Source organism: Thalassophryne amazonica, chromosome 4 (assembly GCF_902500255.1).
Source record: "Thalassophryne amazonica chromosome 4, fThaAma1.1, whole genome shotgun sequence".
Lineage (NCBI taxonomy): Eukaryota > Metazoa > Chordata > Actinopteri > Batrachoidiformes > Batrachoididae > Thalassophryne > Thalassophryne amazonica.
This window is the reverse complement of record NC_047106.1, coordinates 38,854,073-38,874,148: the sequence shown is the minus strand read 5'-3', so window position 1 is coordinate 38,874,148 and position 20,076 is coordinate 38,854,073. Positions and strand designations below refer to the sequence as shown.

The window sequence follows — 20,076 nt, the reverse complement described above, 5'->3', positions numbered from 1 at the left end:
TCGTATTAAAACCATTTCATCTGCAAGTGATGAACCCAAATTATGTATCTGCATGAATACAAATCTGTATTGCCTTATGCAAAAAGAAATGTCCATCTCCTGCAGAGAGTATTAAAGTTTTTATGGGTTCTCGTCATTGCCTGACTTTGATGTGCATCCGTTTGCACTAATTGTCTCTTTTTTTCTTTTTGTTGAAACATTTTTACCCAGTCACCTGACACTACATTATCATAACTGTTTTAAAGCTGTCAAGGCATCTCAGTAGACAAGGAATCCTTTTTTAGCACTGGTTTTTGCTACACCTTTTAGCTTTAAAGGGGTTGTATTGTATAAAATACGGTTTTAATCCACCTTTTACAGTAACACACCCACAAAGATTCTATTGCGCAAGAATGCCGTCTCTCTGTAGGGAAACAGGACATGGCACAGTAGCTCCTTTAGTTTAGAGAATAGGGGTTCAAATTCCACATCAGATGGGAAAATCAAGGTATATCAAGAGAAGGATGCTAAGGTTGCAGATGCCTGGCAGCAGGCCAACAGGAAATCCAAAGAGGAAGATAAGGGATGTGGTAAGGGAGCGCATGCAGGCTGTTGTTGTGAGAGGGGAAGATATAGTGAACAAGGCTAGGTTGATGTGATGTGTTAAAGATCTAACTTTAGTGTGAATGAAGTACTTTTGGTTACAAACTTTAATATCTGGTTTTAAGTGGTATATTATGACCAGTGAAAAAATAATTACTTAAATGTAGTGATACAAAATGCCAAGCATAATTGGCATGGCAAATGTTTTAACAAGGCAAAACTGCAGATACAATAAAACTGCACAATGAAAAAACATATAGTTAGACTGGGGTAAATTCAGTTTATTGGACGTGATTTGTAAAGACACACACCTGTCAACGTATAGGGACCCACGGTTGACGGTGCATGTTGGTGCGTGGACCAGGCATGAAGTCAAAGGAATTGACCCCCAAAATATCGTTTGGATGAGGTTACAAACCAGCCAGGTGTAAAGATGGCGGCGCCCATGTACAGCTTCGGCATGTGCTGTAAAAAATTGGAAAAAGACCGAGTCTAACGCCCGTACGGCATTCATCACTTGTTTCAGAGGAAGTTATTGTAAAACTAACTTAACTATGGAGGAGGTGGAAAAACCCAAGACCCGTGGGAGCAGGAGAAAAGACGCTGATACTGATGGCACTGCTGCTGGGTGCGACTTGGTCACTATTATGAGTGAGTTGAAAGCACTCAATAAAAAGTTGGATGGCATGCAGTCCACTTTTGAAAAACAGCGTAATAGTAAAGTTGACAGTCTGCGCCCATCCCTGGAAAAACTGATGACTGAAACCGGTGAATCGTTGAAAGCTGAGCTTGAGAAGAAGACCATGGAAATTCTGGATGATTTTGTAATGGAGATTGGTCAGCTGAGAAGCCGGGTGGAAACCGTGGAGGCTAAGCTAGCATGCGCGAGCCCTAAGCTTAATAGATTTGACCCTGATGATTCCGTCATTGTAACGGGGCTACCGTTTGAAGAGGCAGAGGACATTAAAGAAAAAGTGAAAGAGTTGCTCACCGATGGAATGCAGTGCGATATCGATGTGTTAGCGGCGAAGAGAACGAAGCCTAGAGGACGGGGTCCTGGCGTGGTGAAGGTGCAGTTCCGATCTGTTCAGGAAAAGGTTGCGGCGGTGCTCACGGAGAAGCACAAGTTAAAAAACCACAGAGCCTATAAGAGGGTGTATTTACGATCTGTGAAATCCCACACAGACCGTCTCATAGAGCTAAACTTCAAGACACGTCTGCGAGAGATTCCTGGTGGCAATGATTACTTCATCACCAGTAGCGGACGAGTTAAGAAGCGGGAGCCCCGGGATACTCCCACTGATAATGGCTCATCTTCATCACGGCCGTGAGAGTGCACTGCCCAGCCAGCATGGGCTCAGATCCGCCTTGTACATTGGAATATGAACGGATGGATGACTTCGAACTGTGAGTTGCGAGAAACTCTTCTGTTCTATTTATCTCCAGACATTATATCGGTGAATGAAACACATCTGAAAAGCAGCGATGTAATTGAACTGAATGGCTACTTCTGGTATGGTCAAAACAGAATGGTTCACCACAGGGCCCCTAAAGGCTCCGGTGGTGTTGGTATATTTGTAAAGAATGATTTGTTGGTCCATTATAAAATTGCTGTTTTAGATAAGCATGTGGATGGAGTACTGGGTTTGCAGTTTCAGAATCAGAATCAGAATCAGAAGAAGTTTATTGCCATTGCCAGTGAACAGGATTCACAGACTAGGAATTTGCTTCGGTACAATGGTGCAACATTAAGAAGAGATAAAATGCTAGGATAAAATATAACATATGTGTCAAAATAAGATAAAATATAAGATAAAAAAAAAAGAAATATGAAATATGAAAGGCTGTGTGCAACAGAAAAAACAGAGAAACAGAAAAAACAGTGCAGTGGGAGGAGTGCAATTAAAAACCAAAGTACATTGTCTAAAGTGACCCATGATAAAATGATAAAGTGACAGAGTTAAGCTTAAGGTGACTGAGTTATGAGGTGTTCATGAGTCTAACAGCAGAGGGGAAGAAACTGTTCTTATGGCAGGAGGTTCTGGTCCGGATGGACCGTAGCCCAGAGTCCTGGAGACGTGCAGGTTGTGGAGAGATGGAAGGCCGGTCACCTTCTCAGCAGAGGCCACAATGCGCTGCAGTCTGTGTCTGTCCCTGGCTGTGGCCCCGGCATACCACACCGTGATGGAGGAGCAGAGGATGGACTCGATGATGGCCGTGTAGAACTGCACCATCAGCTGGACAGGCAGCTTGGCCTTCTTCAGCTGCCGCAGGAAGTGCATCCTGTGCTGGGCCTTCTTGATGAGGGAGCTGATGGTTGACTCCCATTTGAGATCCTGGGTGATGGTGGTGCCGAGGAAGCGATGACAGACCACAGTGGTGATGGGGCTGTTGGTGAGGGTGAGGGAGGGCAGGGGGGCTGTGGCTTTCCTGAAGTCCACGATCATCTCCACTGTTTTCTGGGCGTTGAGCTCCAAGTTGTTGCTGCTGCACCAGGTCACCAGCTGGTCCACCTCCCTCCTGTAGGCAGACTCATCCCCATCCGAAATGAGTCCGTTGAGGGTGGTGTCATCCGCAAACTTGATGAGCTTTACAGAGTCGTGGCTGGAGGTGCAGCAGTTAGTGTAGAGGGAGAAGAGCAGAGGGGAAAGGACACAGCCCTGTGGAGATCCTGTGCTGAGAGCCCGAGTGTTCGAGACATTTTTTCCTAGCCTCACACGCTGACTCCGGTCCATCAGGAAGTCTGTGATCCACCTGCAGGTGGAGTTGGGCATGTGGAGCAGAGAAAGCTTGTCCTGGAGCAAAGCTGGAAGGATGGTGTTGAATGCAGAGCTGAAGTCCACAAGCAGGATCCTAGCGTAGGTTCCTGGGGAGTCCAGGTGCTGCAGGATTGAGTGCAGGGCCAGGTTTATGGCGTCATCTACAGACCTGTTGGCTCTGTAGGCAAACTGGGGGTCGGTGATGGACTTCAGGTGGGATAAAACCAGCCGTTCGAAGGTCTTCATGACTAGAGATGTGAGAGCCACAGGCCTGTAGTCATTAAGTCCAGTGACACGTGGTTTCTTGGGGACTGGAACTATGATTGAGGACTTGAAACAGACTGGAACATGACATGACTCCAGGGAGGTGTTGAAGATTCCAGTGAAGACTTGGGCCAGCTCATCAGCGCAGTGTCTCAGGGTGGCAGGAGAGACACAGTCTGGGCCCGGGGCCGTACGTGGATTCAGCCTTTTGAAATGTCTCCTCACGTCCTCCTCTTGGACCGAGAGGGCAATAGGGGGAGTGGGGAGGGCAGCAGTGAGAGGGGGAAGGTCCAGAGTGTTTGAATATCCAGTTTGGGGGGTGGGGAGGTGTGAGTCCTTGTCTTCAAAGCGTGAATAGAAGACGTTCAGGTCGTTGGGCAGCTTCAGGTCGTCAATAGAACGAGGTGCTTTGGGCTTGTAGTTGATCTCTTTCAACCCCCTCCACACAGAGGCCGAGTCGTTGGCAGAGAACCTTTGCTGCAGACGTGAACTGTACATGGATTTAGCCTTTGCCACCTCCTTGCTAAATCTGTACTTTGCACCTCTATAGCTGTCTCTGTCTCCTTCTCTGAAAGCCACCTCTTTCTGCTGACGGAGCTGCTGGAGTTTAGGTGTGAACCAGGGCTTGTCATATCTCACCCTGGTACGCTGTGGGATGATGCTGTCTTCACAGAAATGAATATATCAATCAATCAATCAATTTTTTTATATAGCACCAAATCACAACAAACAGTTGCCCCAAGGCGCTTTATATTGTAAGGCAAGGCCATACAATAATTATATAAAACCCCAACGGTCAAAACGACCCCCTGTGAGCAAGCACTTGGCTACAGTGGGAAGGAAAAACTCCCTTTTAACAGGAAGAAACCTCCAGCAGAACCAGGCTCAGGGAGGGGCAGTCTTCTGCTGGGACTGGTTGGGGCTGAGGGAGAGAACCAGGAAAAAGACATGCTGTGGAGGGGAGCAGAGATCGATCACTAATGATTAAATGCAGAGTGGTGCATACAGAGCAAAAAGAGAAAGAAACAGTGCATCATGGGAACCCCCCAGCAGTCTACGTCTATAGCAGCATAACTAAGGGATGGTTCAGGGTCACCTGATCCAGCCCTAACTATAAGCTTTAGCAAAAAGGAAAGTTTTAAGCCTAATCTTAAAAGTAGAGAGGGTGTCTGTCTCCCTGATCTGAATTGGGAGCTGGTTCCACAGGAGAGGAGCTTGAAAGCTGAAGGCTCTGCCTCCCATTCTACTCTTACAAACCCTAGGAACTACAAGTAAGCCTGCAGTCTGGGAGTGAAGCGCTCTATTGGGGTGATATGGTACTATGAGGTCCCTAAGATAAGATGGGACCTGATTATTCAAAACCTTATAAGTAAGAAGAAGAATTTTAAATTCTATTCTACAATTAACAGGAAGCCAATGAAGAGAGGCCAATATGGGTGAGATATGCTCTCTCCTTCTAGTCCCCGTCAGTACTCTAGCTGCAGCATTTTGAATTAACTGAAGGCTTTTTAGGGAACTTTTAGGACAACCTGATAATAATGAATTACAATAGTCCAGCCTAGAGGAAATAAATGCATGAATTAGTTTTTCAGCATCACTCTGAGACAAGACCTTTCTGATTTTAGAGATATTGCGTAAATGCAAAAAAGCAGTCCTACATATTTGTTTAATATGCGCTTTGAATGACATATCCTGATCAAAAATGACTCCAAGATTTCTCACAGTATTACTAGAGGTCAGGGTAATGCCATCCAGAGTAAGGATCTGGTTAGACACCATGTTTCTAAGATTTGTGGGGCCAAGTACAATAACTTCAGTTTTATCTGAGTTTAAAAGCAGGAAATTAGAGGTCATCCATGTCTTTATGTCTGTAAGACAATCCTGCAGTTTAGCTAATTGGTGTGTGTCCTCTGGCTTCATGGATAGATAAAGCTGGGTATCATCTGCGTAACAATGAAAATTTAAGCAATACCGTCTAATAATACTACCTAAGGGAAGCATGTATAAAGTGAATAAAATTGGTCCTAGCACAGAACCTTGTGGAACTCCATAATTAACTTTAGTCTGTGAAGAAGATTCCCCATTTACATGAACAAATTGTAATCTATTAGACAAATATGATTCAAACCACCGCAGCGCAGTGCCTTTAATATCTACGGCATGCTCTAATCTCTGTAATAAAATTTTATGGTCAACAGTATCAAAAGCAGCACTGAGGTCTAACAGAACAAGCACAGAGATGAGTCCACTGTCCGAGGCCATAAGAAGATCATTTGTAACCTTCACTAATGCTGTTTCTGTACTATGATGAATTCTAAAACCTGACTGAAACTCTTCAAATAGACCATTCCTCTGCAGATGATCAGTTAGCTGTTTTACAACTACCCTTTCAAGAATTTTTGAGAGAAAAGGAAGGTTGGAGATTGGCCTATAATTAGCTAAGATAGCTGGGTCAAGTGATGGCTTTTTAAGTAATGGTTTAATTACTGCCACCTTAAAAGCCTGTGGTACATAGCCAACTAACAAAGATAGATTGATCATATTTAAGATCGAAGCATTAAATAATGGTAGGGCTTCCTTGAGCAGCCTGGTAGGAATGGGGTCTAATAAACATGTTGATGGTTTGGATGAAGTAACTAATGAAAATAACTCAGACAGAACAATCGGAGAGAAAGAGTCTAACCAAATACCGGCATCACTGAAAGCAGCCAAAGATAACGATACGTCTTTGGGATGGTTATGAGTAATTTTTTCTCTAATAGTTAAAATTTTGTTAGCAAAGAAAGTCATTACTAGTTAAAGTTAATGGAATACTCAGCTCAATAGAGCTCTGACTCTTTGTCAGCCTGGCTACAGTGCTGAAAAGAAACCTGGGGTTGTTCTTATTTTCTTCAATTAGTGATGAATAGAAAGATGTCCTAGCTTTACGGAGGGCTTTTTTATAGAGCAACAGACTCTTTTTCCAGGCTAAGTAAAGATCTTCTAAATTAGTGAGACGCCATTTCCTCTCCAACCTACGGGTTATCTGCTTTAAGCTACGAGTTTGTGAGTTATACCACGGAGTCAGGCACTTCTGATTTAAAGCTCTCTTTTTTAGAGGAGCTACAGCATCCAAAGTTGTCTTCAATGAGGATGTAAAACTATTGACGAGATACTCTATCTCACTTACAGAGTTTAGGTAGCTACTCTGCACTGTGTTGGTATATGGCATTAGAGAACATAAAGAAGGAATCATATCCTTAAACCTAGTTACAGCGCTTTCTGAAAGACTTCTAGTGTAATGAAACTTATTCCCCACTGCTGGGTAGTCCATCAGAGTAAATGTAAATGTTATTAAGAAATGATCAGACAGAAGGGAGTTCTCAGGGAATACTGTTAAGTCTTCTATTTCCATACCATAAGTCAGAACAAGATCTAAGATATGATTAAAGTGGTGGGTGGACTCATTTACTTTTTGAGCAAAGCCAATAGAGTCTAATAATAGATTAAATGCAGTGTTGAGGCTGTCATTCTCAGCATCTGTGTGGATGTTAAAATCGCCCACTATAATTATCTTATCTGAGCTAAGCACTAAGTCAGACAAAAGGTCTGAAAATTCACAGAGAAACTCACAGTAATGACCAGGTGGACGATAGATAATAACAAATAAAACTGGTTTTTGGGACTTCCAATTTGGATGGACAAGACTAAGAGTCAAGCTTTCAAATGAATTAAAGCTCTGTCTGGGTTTTTGATTAATTAATAAGCTGGAATGGAAGATTGCTGCTAATCCTCCGCCCCGGCCCGTGCTACGAGCATTCTGACAGTTAGTGTGACTCGGGGGTGTTGACTCATTTAAACTAACATATTCATCCTGCTGTAACCAGGTTTCTGTAAGGCAGAATAAATCAATATGTTGATCAATTATTATATCATTTACCAACAGGGACTTAGAAGAGAGAGACCTAATGTTTAATAGACCACATTTAACTGTTTTAGTCTGTGGTGCAGTTGAAGGTGCTATATTATTTTTTCTTTTTGAATTTTTATGCTTAAATAGATTTTTGCTGGTTATTGGTAGTCTGGGAGCAGGCACCGTCTCTACGGGGATGGGGTAATGAGGGGATGGCAGGGGGAGAGAAACTGCAGAGAGGTGAGTAAGACTACAACTCTGCTTCCTGGTCCCAACCCTGGATAGTCACGGTTTGGAGGATTTAAGAAAATTGGCCAGATTTCTAGAAATGAGAGCTGCTCCATCCAAAGTGGGATGGATGCCGTCTCTCCTAACAAGACCAGGTTTTCCCCAGAAGCTTTGCCAATTATCTATGAAGCCCACCTCATTTTTTGGACACCACTCAGATAGCCAGCAATTCAAGGAGAACATGCGGCTAAACATGTCACTCCTGGTCCGATTGGGGAGGGGCCCAGAGAAAACTACAGAGTCCGACATTGTTTTTGCAAAGTTACACACCGATTTAATGTTAATTTTAGTGACCTCCGATTGGCGTAACCGGGTGTCATTACTGCCGACGTGAATTACAATCTTACCAAATTTACGCTTAGCCTTAGCCAGCAGTTTCAAATTTCCTTCAATGTTGCCTGCTCTGGCCCCCGGAAGACAATTGACTATGGTTGCTGGTGTCGCTAACTTCACATTTCGCAAAACAGAGTCGCCAATAACCAGAGTTTGATCCTCGGCGGGTGTGTCGTCGAGTGGGGAAAAACGGTTAGAGATGTGAACGGGTTGGCGGTGTACACGGGGCTTCTGTTTAGGGCTACGCTTCCTCCTCACAGTCACCCAGTCGGCCTGCTTTCCCGGCTGCTCGGGATCTGCCAGGGGGTAACTAATGGCGGCTAAGCTACCTTGGTCCGCACCGACTACAGGGGCCTGGCTAGCTGTAGAATTTTCCACGGTGCGGAGCCGAGTCTCCAATTCGCCCAGCCTGGCCTCCAAAGCTACGAATAAGCTACACTTATTACAAGTACCGTTACTGCTAAAGGAGGCCGAGGAATAACTAAACATTTCACACCCAGAGCAGAAAGGTGCGGGAGAGACAGGAGAAGCTGCCATGCTAAATCGGCTAAGAGCTAGTAGCTACGCTAAGCTAGCGGATTCCTAAAAACACGCAAAGTGAATAATGTGTAAATAATTTAGAGGTGATTCAGCAGAGGGAGTGCTTTAGTTAAGGCACGTAAAGATTACACTGGGAAACAAATCGTAATCTAGATAACTAGATCAATCTAACTGCGCAGATTAAACAGCTAACAGATACAGCAAAACACCGCTGTGCTCCGGAACAGGAAGTGATACAATACCGCAGTGAGAGCCAACCACCAGAATGGCGTCACAGTGTCCGTGTAGTCATCTAGACTGTCTGTTGAAGCCTCAAACATTTCCCAATCTGTGGTGGCCAAGCACGTGCGTAGCTCCTCTACAGTTTCATTGCTCCACACTTTAGACGTCCTCACAACAGGTTTAGAGAGTTTAAGTCTCTGTCTGTACGTGGGGATCAGGTGGACCATCACGTGATCTGAGAGTCCCAAAGCTGCACGGGCCACCGCGCGGTAGGCGCCGCTCACTGTCGTGTAACAATGATCTAACGTGCTCCCTTCTCTGGTCGGGCATTTAACAAACTGTTTGTATTTTGGTAATTCCTGACTGAGATTCCCTTTGTTAAAATCACTGAGAATTATAACAAGAGAGTCCGGAAAGTCTCTCTCCACCCTCATAATCTGATCCGCGAGCGCGCGCTCGGCCTTGTGCACGTCCGCGCTCGGTGGAATATACACATAGCAAAGTATGACAGAGTTAAACTCACGTGGAGAGTAGAACGGTCTGCAGTTTATGAAGGGATATTCCAGAGAGGGACAGCAGTGTTGGGAGATCACAGTCACATCGGAGCACCAGGCGTTGTTGATATAGAAGCAGAGTCCACCTCTAGTTTTTCCACCAGAGAGTGCTCGGTCTCTGTCTGCGCGGAGGAGTCAGAATCCCTCTAGTTGGAGCGCGCGGTCCAGTGTCTGTGCATTTAACCACGTCTCCGTGAAGCACAGTACACAAGATGAGGAGAAATCTCTATTCTTCTTCATCAGCAGTGCCAGCTCATCCATCTTGTTGTGGAGTGAGCGGACGTTGGAGAGAAATATCCCAGGTAGGGGCATGTGCGTGCCCCTTCGTCTGAGGCGCACGAGAGCTCCAGCTCGTTTTCCTCTCCGCCGTCGTCTCACTTTTTTGGCCAAAAAGTGAACCAGTTCAGCTGCAGGCACTAAAAAAACTGGCGTAATGTCCGTGGGTGTTGATGATTTGATGTTTAGAAGCTCCTCGCGGGTGTAGGGACACGATGACACACGATTCACGCACAAAAACAGACAAAACAGGGAGCACCAGAATACCAGGGTGCCTTCACATGGCGCCATCTTGGAAGGGAACGAACAACGTTCCCTTGAACATTCCTTTGAACATTGTTTTCCAAAATACACTTTTGCATTGTTTTCCTGCTACCTGGCTCCTGAGCAGTCTCCTCGGGGATGAGACACTAATGAATTTTTTAGTCACATGCTGTGTCAGATGTAAGCATTGCAAGATGTGGACAATATTATTATATGTGGGGATTTGAATAGCAGAACAGGGGAGCTCGATGACTGTATTACTGATGTGGATGGGATACTTGACTCTGTTGTAAACAATCATGGCACCAGCCTAATTGATTTCTTGAAAGATTCTAAGATTTGCATGTTGAATGGAAGATTTTGCCCAACAAACAACAGTTTCACCTCTGTTTCTCCAAAAGGAAAGGCAGTTGTAGATTATATTATTACTCCTTATGACTGTCTTGATACATTCTTTGAGTTCAGTATATTGAGCCCAACTCATCTGATAGAAAAATGTAGTACTTCTTGCTTCGAATTAATAGGTGATCATTGCAGACTACCTGACCACTGTATATTATTTGTAGGATTTTATGTTTCTTCACAAGGAAAACAGATGGTTGAAAATCCACAGCAGTTCCCACAGCAAGACAACACAAAGAACTTCAATAGAAGAAATATATCTGGAAATTTTCTGACATCTGATGTCAGCCATAGGGCTTTGTGTAATATGATCGATAACCTACAACCTATGCATGAAACTCAGGAAAACATGGACACTTGGTATGACAAGTTTTGTAACCTCATCCATGATTAATTAAATTCAGGTGCTGATGATTACAATAGAAATGTGTCTAGATACAGGAAGCTCTATCGTCCGGGTAATGCATTCTGGAATGCTGAGCTGGACAATTTATGGTCAGATATGAGGAAAGCTGAGCGATTTTTTACAAAATTTCAGGGAAGTAGGAGACGTAAAGATGATCTTAGGGGGATTTTAGAAACAAACAATACACATTTGATAAAAAGTTTCATTTTTACAAACGTAGATACCAGCGAGGACAAATGCTTGAACTTGAGGGTCTCCAAACTAATAATCTACAAAGATTTTGGAATGATGTAAACAAACTTGGACCTAAGCGGAGTATAAAAATTCCAATGGAGGGTCACTGATGATAATGGGGATCTGGTTCAGGATGTAAATAGAGTACTTGAAAGATGGGAAAGTGATTTTGCAGACTTATTTGCAGGAAATAGCACAGAGACTGAATTTGATGAAGAATTTTATCACAAGACTTGTACACTGAAAAAACAGCTTGAAAAGAACATGAGAGATTTGTCATATTCATCAAACTCATTTTTTAGTTACCCAGTTACACTGACTGAAGTTGAGGAGGTCTTGATCTCGGTTAACCCTTTACCTACTGAGGCTATAAATGGACGATTGGTTATAATTTTTTATTATAGCAATAAAATTAAGAAATAATGTTCTATGTTTGTGTGCTTTGGTACCCTTTTCTAAGAGTACCTGAATTTCAATTATATTACACCTGATTAACTATTTATACACATTATTTATAAGTTTTAGCATTTAAAATGAAAAAAAAAACACAAAAACGAACTTGATTTTTTTTTTCAGTTTTTTAGTGAGAAATGATTATGTAAAGGAAGTTTGGATTTCACATTTTTAACAGGAAGCTGTACATGTTTACAATCAAAATAATTAATTTTGTGTGTCTAGAACTCAGAAACAGTGCAGAAACAGTGCAAAAGTAAACATTTTACAAGGTGAAAATATGCAAAAAGTAACCAATTTTAAAGTGCAGAACCAAACAATATGAATAACAACAACATCTGTCTCCATCTCACCCTGTCTTTTGCATCTTCTTCTATCACACCAACCACCTGCATGTCCTCACTCACCACATCTATAAACTACCTCTTTAATGACTGGTGGCTACATCGTCAGCATCCTTCTCCCTATATACCCTGGATCCCTGCTCTGCACATGTCCAAACCATCTCAAACTGACTTTGTCTCCAAACCATCCTACCTGTGTGCAAAAACACAGACAGATGTTTGCACTGCGTAAACATTCTAGGTTGGTCATATTGGTCCTTAAATTGTTTCAGACTTAGAATTTACTTTAGAGTTTGGAAGAAGAAGGAGCTTTGTCAATCACACTCACATGTTGTGTGACATGTTGCACCAGGTTGTGTCATCTTAGCCAAGCAGAGGATGATATCACATAGGGAGAAATGCACATAGATGGAGTACAAATCATGCATGCTGATTTTTTTTTAAAGCCGCAGGTTGATGTGACAGTTCTGACCTTGGAGCTTTTCAGATTACGTCATACTTCAGCAGTTTCCATGGTTTGTAGTTATTCATGCATTTTTCTGACATGTCTTTTCTGCACCTTGCTCAGTCATGATGCTTGAGCTCTGTCTTTCTCACCTCTTCCTTCATAGATTTAAAGCCTTTACATCCACAGTTTCTGCAACCCTTTTCCTCGTTTCTCTCATAATCACGAGCAGGTCTTTTCTCTGATCATCTGTACCATCTCTCATATTAGTGTGCTACCATTTAGCAGTGGCGGCTCCAAGGGGGGCTTGGGGGAGCTTAAGCCCACCCAATAATGAGCCAAGCCCCCCCTCAGCCACCCCCCCAGTAATTCTGCCAATAATGTGAATAACTGACATATTTGTGGATCTCAACTGCACTTTTGCGCTGAGAATGTCTCAATATTGCGTAACTGAGCAAAGTGATGACTGTGTGTTCGGTGATCCACCAATGATGAATCACCCTTCACAAACAGAATTTTTAGTTTTGCAAATAAACATTTATTTGTAAAAACTCACAAGTTACAAATCAGAAATTTGTGTTTGTGGATCACAAAGCACATGTACAAATCAAAGGATATTTGTAAATCACCCTCTGTGCATTTGCAAGTATTAATGAGACAAATTTAACTCCATACTCCAAAAATTTAGGTTTCCTAAATATTTATTACGGCCACTCTTAAAACTTCACTTATCTTTATTTGTACCTATGTGCAAGTTTACTGAACTTGCAGTCATTCTAAGTAATGTGTGTGTGCATTGATACCACATTTTAGAGGAGCACGGGTGACTAAAACATATACCTTGGTATTTATAAAGCAATGTACCATATATTTTTCATTTCAAAGACATTTTGTGGAGCCCCTCCAACTTTTACCCCAGCTCCCCCCCCCCCCCCCCCCCCCCCCAGGCCCCCTAACAAACATTTCCTGGCGCCGCCACTGCCATTTAGTGTTATGCACTCGTTTTTTTTTTTGGCAGCGTTGTCCTCCCTGTCTCCTTCCTTGGTGCACCTTTTTCACTGTGTACTAATCTGGAGCCAACTGTTTTGCACACGTGCATATGTGTCCTATAAGTACCCCGGAGAAAATTTTAATGCTGAAAGATGCCTATTCTACAGCTCAGGAGACAAATAGTCAGATTTGTAATTTAGTCTCTAAACTGTACACTTTTGGAAAGTGCATGAAATAGCCTATCAGAAAAAGGAATCCAGCTTCAAGAAAGACAGTGGTGAACAATTTGAACAACTAAAAATTGTGGCTTAAAATTATTGAGGTTTTTCAACATCTCTGCTTCTAGATGACCAAGGATCTTAACTACAGTGGCTGAATACAGATTCCCTTTCTTCATGTGTTCAATACTTTTTTTTCCCTGTGTCATTTCACATTATTACACAAAAGGTAATTTATGTGTAATAAATTTATTTACGTGTATAAATTTATTTATTAATCTATGGTTTGTCTTCTTTGTATGTGTAGATACTTGGTTTGTTACTGACATGGTGAAAATTTCATGTCAATAGCACCTTTAGAAATATATTTATTGAGAAAAATGTTGACAGATACGTGTGCAATCGCTCTGTAAAGCAGTGGTGTTTAAAATATGCCACCATGACCTGGACCCACATAAGTGGTTAAAAAAACTGAGTGAGTGTGAATGAATTGATATTGATGGTCATATTATTATCAGCACTGTTAATTGGTTAATCACCGTCCTGATTTTTGGCTGATAAATCCTAATTAGTGTCAGCTGCATCAATTATCCTATACAGTTTGCTCCAACTCTCCTGTGCACATTGATGTGTTTGCATGCTTGTGGCAAATTGACACTGAAAGTGTGAGTTAAGGACTATAGAACACCAGCTTACTCCACAGGAATTCTCAACATGTCATTTGAGTTTTTAAACGTGATTTAAAATGTGTTCCTAGGTGCACTACCCACTGCACTGCCAGCTGCTGGAACAATGCCTTTTGCAAACACTGTAATAAGGATTTCATGATTTAACACGACAACAATGCCAGATGTCTCGGGTGGAAAAAGATGCCTTCAAAACTGAGCCCGGTTCACCTTGGGCCAACTCGCAGCTTTAGACAAAGTAGAATTTTAATGTACGCTGTGAAAAGCACTGCGGAGACTTGTCCCCTTCACGCTGGAGACTGGGTTTTGATTTAGCTGCTCTTTGCCATCAATCACAGTCTATTAACCCAGTGGTTCTCAGCTGGTGTGCTTTGAAATGAGCTCTGGTGCGCCTGGAGATTTTTCTGAAATGTAATGAAAATGATCAGTAAAAATTATATATTGACTTCATCGAAACTCAACTATTTAATGAGAGTCACACACATCATCTCAGATTCAAAGCTGGTTTTGTAAATATTTGCATTTTTGTTTTAGTTTCACTTTTAACACCACTCATGTTTTTATGATTAGAATATGAGTGAGTTCAACACATTAGCATATTCCAAAGATGTGTTTCATACAGTGCAGTCACACACCCAAGTCATCACATTTTATTGAAAACCGTTCATTTTAACCGAACATCAGTATGTGGCTAGTTAGGTAGCTCCATTGCATAAGGTAAAGTAAAGTTAATGTAGGACTTTGGTTAGATCTGGGGTTAGAATACCAACAAGTCAAGTCTGAAAGCATGCACTGGTGCACCCATGACACCACGGAACCGCCTTGGGTCCTGGATGCAACCACCCTGGAAGACAACTGGTCCAGAATAACAACAATAAGTAAATAACGACGTGGGCACTTCTCAAGACAACCACTTTACAAGTTGCATTATTCATTCACTCACACATTCACACACATTGGTGAATTTCACCAATGTGTGTTTCATTGTGTTCATTCATACACAGGTAAGGTGGGTTGTGTCTTGCCCAAGGACACAACAGTAATATGCAGATTTTTGAATGGTAGGGAGCCAGATTTGAAACACCAACCCTTCAGTCATAAGATGGTTCACTCTTCCAACTGAGCTATTACTGCCCCAAAGACAACTTAACACATATTTTTCCCCTCAGATCATCCAACATCTTGTCGTCAGTGACATCAGCACCACTTCGCAGTGAGGGAATAGAATACAATGCGGTTGTTAAGCTCTGATGTAACGCATCACGTGATAAATCTGTTTCTGAGTCCAAAGACCTGCAGGTTTACAATTAAAGTTACATCTGTATGATCCTTTTAAGGATCTACAGTTTAAGTTTAGTTTATGTTTACAGTGTGCACAAACCTCCGTCCATCCCTTCTCTGCCGCCGCCTCTGTTAACTGTGTTCATCTGTTTCTAAGGTAAAAAACACCTTTTTAAAACTTTTTTTTTCTTTTACTTTATGTATTTTATTATGCACAGGTAAAATATACATGTCTGTTTGTTAATAAAAAATATTTATTTCATAATTTAGAGTGATTTGGGGATGTTTTACAAGGCTGGAACAGATTAAAATTATTTTAGTTATTTTCAGTGGAGGAAATCCATTTGAAATATGAGCAGATTGGCTTACAAGCTTGGTCACAGAACAAATTAAACTCGTAAATCAAGGTTCCACTGTACTACTAAAATGTAATTTTTTTTATGCTTTTTATCATGTCAATAAAAGACTGTATCCATGAGACCCTGAAAACTTGCTAAAACAAATATTACCAATGATCCGTGTCTGCTACGTTTAACCTGCAATGCAACTATTTCTAGTGAAGTATTTACAATTGTTAATTTATATGCTCCCAACAATGATGACCCAGCCTTTTTTCATATATTGTTTTAACAGATTTCTAATTTAATGGCCAATTTGGCAGTCATCACTGGAGGGGACATTAATGTTGCTTTGAATCCGTCTTTAGATCGTTCCAGTTCTCCAACATCTGTAAGGCTTTCTCAGTCTGCCAGAACTATAAAGGAGTATATGGATGAATTTGGTCTGGTGGATAGTTGGATCAAAAATACATTGACAAACGAATACACATTTTTCTGTCCTGTACACCAGTCTCATTCTAGAATAGACTTGTTCCTAACTAGTAATTCTATAACTCCAAAATTAATTCTAAAATTCATTCCATCACTATCAGCGATCATGCACCTGCGTCACTTTTAGTACAAATAGAATCCACTATTAAACCATCCCACTCATGGCGCTTTAACACCTCACTTTTAAAGGACTGTGAATTTGACAAAATCATAAGGAAAGAGTGGACAGACTTTATCGAAAGAAATGACTCTCCGAGTGTTTCTCCTTCTTTGCTTTGGGAAACAGGAAAAGCAGTAATCAGAGGGAAAATTATTTCATGTTCCTCTTATAAAAATAAAATGGAACATAAATTAGAAAATGAACTTGAAGAAAAAAACATTTAACAAACAAATATGCGGCAGACGCAAGTGATCAAACTCTATCCGAATTAAATAAAGCAAAGTTCCAACTCGACAATATTATATTGAAAAAAACAGAGTTCCTCATCCAACGACTTAGATATAATAATTTCGAACATAATAATAAATCAGGGAAATTTCTGGCAAATCAACTACAACGCAATAAGGAAAAATCAAGGATAACATCTATCCGGGATCAAGCTGGAAACTACACACAGTCTCAACAGGAAATTAATCAGATATTTAAGAACTATTATAGTAATCTGTATTCATCAGAGAATGCACCTAATCCAGTAGATATCCAGTCATTCCTTGATAATCTAAACTTGCCTCACCTTTCTAAAGAGCACACTGAATCATTAGACACTCCTGTAACTATCATAGAACTAATTACATGCAGCTTTGAATAAAATGCCTAATGGCAGGGCTCCGGGTCCAGATGGCTTTCCTCCCAAATTCCTGAAACATTTTTGGGAGATACTGGCTCCACTATTCTTTAGGACTGTTTCAGAAATTTGGATTAAAGGTCAAATTCACACTCATATGAATGCCGCAGCAATAAAACTTATATTGAAACCAGAAAAAGACCCTACTCTGACCTCTAATTACCGTCCGCTATCATTAATAATACCGATTTAAAAATCATTGCTAAGGCATTGGCATCTCACTTAGAAAAAATATTGCCATCGATAATACATAAGGACCAAACTGGGTTTATTAAGGGTCAACATTCTAAAAATAATGTCAGAAGACTTCTAAATCTCATTGACAAATCACAGCGTAGCAATACAAAGGCAATAGGGTTGTCATTGGATGCAGAAAAAGCCTTTGACTGAGTCAGTTGGAGTTTTCTTATTAAAGTGCTTCTTAAATTTTGCTTTGGAGAATCATTTATTCATTGGATCACAACTCTATATAACTCACCAAAGGCCACAGTCACAACTAATGAGATTACCTCTCAAAGTTTCACTTTGCAAAGAGAGACTAGACAAGGCTGCCCACTCTCACTGCTATTATTTGCAATATTTATAGAACCACTTGCGGCTGCAATACGTCAGAACATCAACATCAAGGATATCAACTCTTCAATGTCTGACCACAAAATCAATTTGTATGCTGATGATATCATACTACCAAGAACCCTCAAAATCACTACAAGAAGGATTTAAACTATCACAACTATCAGATTACTCTATTAACTGGTCAAAATCGATGATACTGCCTTTAACCGAGGATTCATGGAACCCTTCACCTCAAGATCCACACTATACCTTTCCCACTGGCAATATTAAGTACCTAGGCATAAACATCTCTTCTAAATTAGGAGAGCTGACCCATTTGAACTTCGCCCCACTCACTGACAAAATCTGTAATGATTTGAAATGATGGAACAACCTCCCCATCTCCTTATTAGGACAGATAGCAACTATCAAAATGAAAGTATTACCACAAATTAACTACCTTTTTTCAATGATTCCATTCAAGCCCACAGTCAAATGGTTTCAGACTTTAGATTCAGCCATTTCACAGTTTTACTGGAAAAATAAAAAAAATAAAAATTAGTCTCACTATTCAGAAAAATAAATCTCAAGGAGGTCTGGAAGCACCAAATTTACTCCATTATTATCTGGCTAACCAGATACAATACTTGATTAAATGGATTCATCCCGATCCAGTCCATAGCTCCTGGATTGAATTAAAACAGTTAGGGTGTAACAACATCAAACTCTCAGATTTACCCTTAATTACTGCTTCCATTAAATGCCATAAATGTTTTAAAAATCCATTGATTTCTTCCACTCTGACTGCATGGTGGAAAACCTTAGAAATTACAAACTCACCAATGGAAATCTCTATAGAGGCTCCTATTTGGCACAACCCAGACTTTAAGATCAATAAAGCAACTCTTCATGTCAGCACATGGGAACAGAAAAGAATCACACACCTGTATCACCTCTTTCAAAATAACAGGTTTATACCATTTAACAACTTGATGCAGAGGTTTGGAATTATAGGAGGAAATTTTATTCATTCCCATCAAGTAAAGTATGCTGTGATGTCAAAAAATCAGATGCATCAGTGCCCACCAGAACCACCCACATTAGTGACAGACATCAAAAACTTCCTCCCAATAAAGAAAACCTTGTCTAAGGTATATAAGTTAATATCAGGCGTGGACACTGTCTTACATTTACCTAGTTTAAAATGGGGGTGGACTTCCTCCTCACCTCTGACCCTGACCACTGGACACAGATTTGTAAAAACACATTTTTAATGACAAAAAACACCAACTTACAACTCATCCAATACAAAGTTCTTCATAGAACACACATTACACAATATAAGATGTATAAAATGGGCTCCTCAGACTCTGCTGTTTGCTCCCAGTGTAAGCAATACACCACTGATACCTATTATCATGCCCTTTGGCTCTGCTCACCTGGCCAGTGTTGGTCAAAAGTCACTGAAAAATTGTCCTCTATCTTGGGATATAGAATTCACTTATCTCCTAATTTATGTTTACTTGGAGACACGACAATTATTGAACTGCCAACTAAACAATCTAAAACTATACTTATAGCACTGACTATTGCCAAAAAAAAACAAAACAATTTTGCTGAATTGGAAAAATAAACAATCAATCAATATTAACCACTGGTCAAACCTCCTTATCGAATATATATCGATGGAAAAAATAGCCGCTTCATCAAAAAACCAAGTACCAAAATTTAATTCAGGGCTAATAAAAAAAAAATATATATATATATATATATATATATATATATATATATATATATATATATATATATATATATATATATATTTTATTATTTTCTTTTTGCCTGTTAGGGACTGCCACTTTTGCACCTGTACTGTTTTAATATTATATTATGATTTGTTCCTATTATTGTTCCTATTTTTCTCTCTCTTGTGCTGCTGATCCAGGTTGCAGTTCGTTGGGGTACTCTGGTTGTCAGAGATTGATACTGTGTGGTTTTGTTTTGTTTTTTTCCTCTTCTTTTCTTGAATATGATTGAATTGGTGGAGGAGAGAGATTGTGTCTTTTAGAGTGGCTGGCCCCTCAGGTGCAGCAAGGCTGTGCAGCCTGGCCGTGTGTGGATGGTTTGGTATCCGGGTGCTGGGTCCTGGACTTGCTGGGGGATTTGGGGTTGGGGGTGGGGCTTTGGGGGTCTGGAAGGGGGTTGCTTCCTGGTGCAGCCGGTTGGCGCTGCGGGGGGTTGGGTCGGGTGCTGGCACGCGCTCCCTTCGGCTCCTCCCTTGTGGGGCGTGGGTGCGCCTCTGTGCCTGGGGGTGGCTGGGCAGCTGGCCAGCCCGCCGGTGGGGGCCTGGGTGCAATGCCGTGGGGCTTCTGGTGCTATTGCCGGTGGGGGTGGTGGTGGCAGGGGGGGGGGG

General features: G+C 41.3%; 1 protein-coding gene and 1 long non-coding RNA gene across 7 annotated transcripts in view; one reads left to right on the top strand and one right to left on the bottom strand.

Annotated features, from left to right (window-relative positions):
* The window catches only part of gria4a (glutamate receptor, ionotropic, AMPA 4a), a 451,011-nt gene that overhangs the window by 237,365 nt on the left and 193,570 nt on the right, over window positions 1-20,076 (top strand). The gene's annotated exons all lie outside the window — the stretch shown is intronic.
* Window positions 1,447-18,740, bottom strand: LOC117508085. Its single transcript, XR_004559978.1, has 3 exons — window positions 18,608-18,740; window positions 5,932-5,938; window positions 1,447-1,457 (listed from the first exon to the last, which is right to left on the bottom strand). It is a non-coding gene; the product is annotated as an uncharacterized LOC117508085 (long non-coding RNA).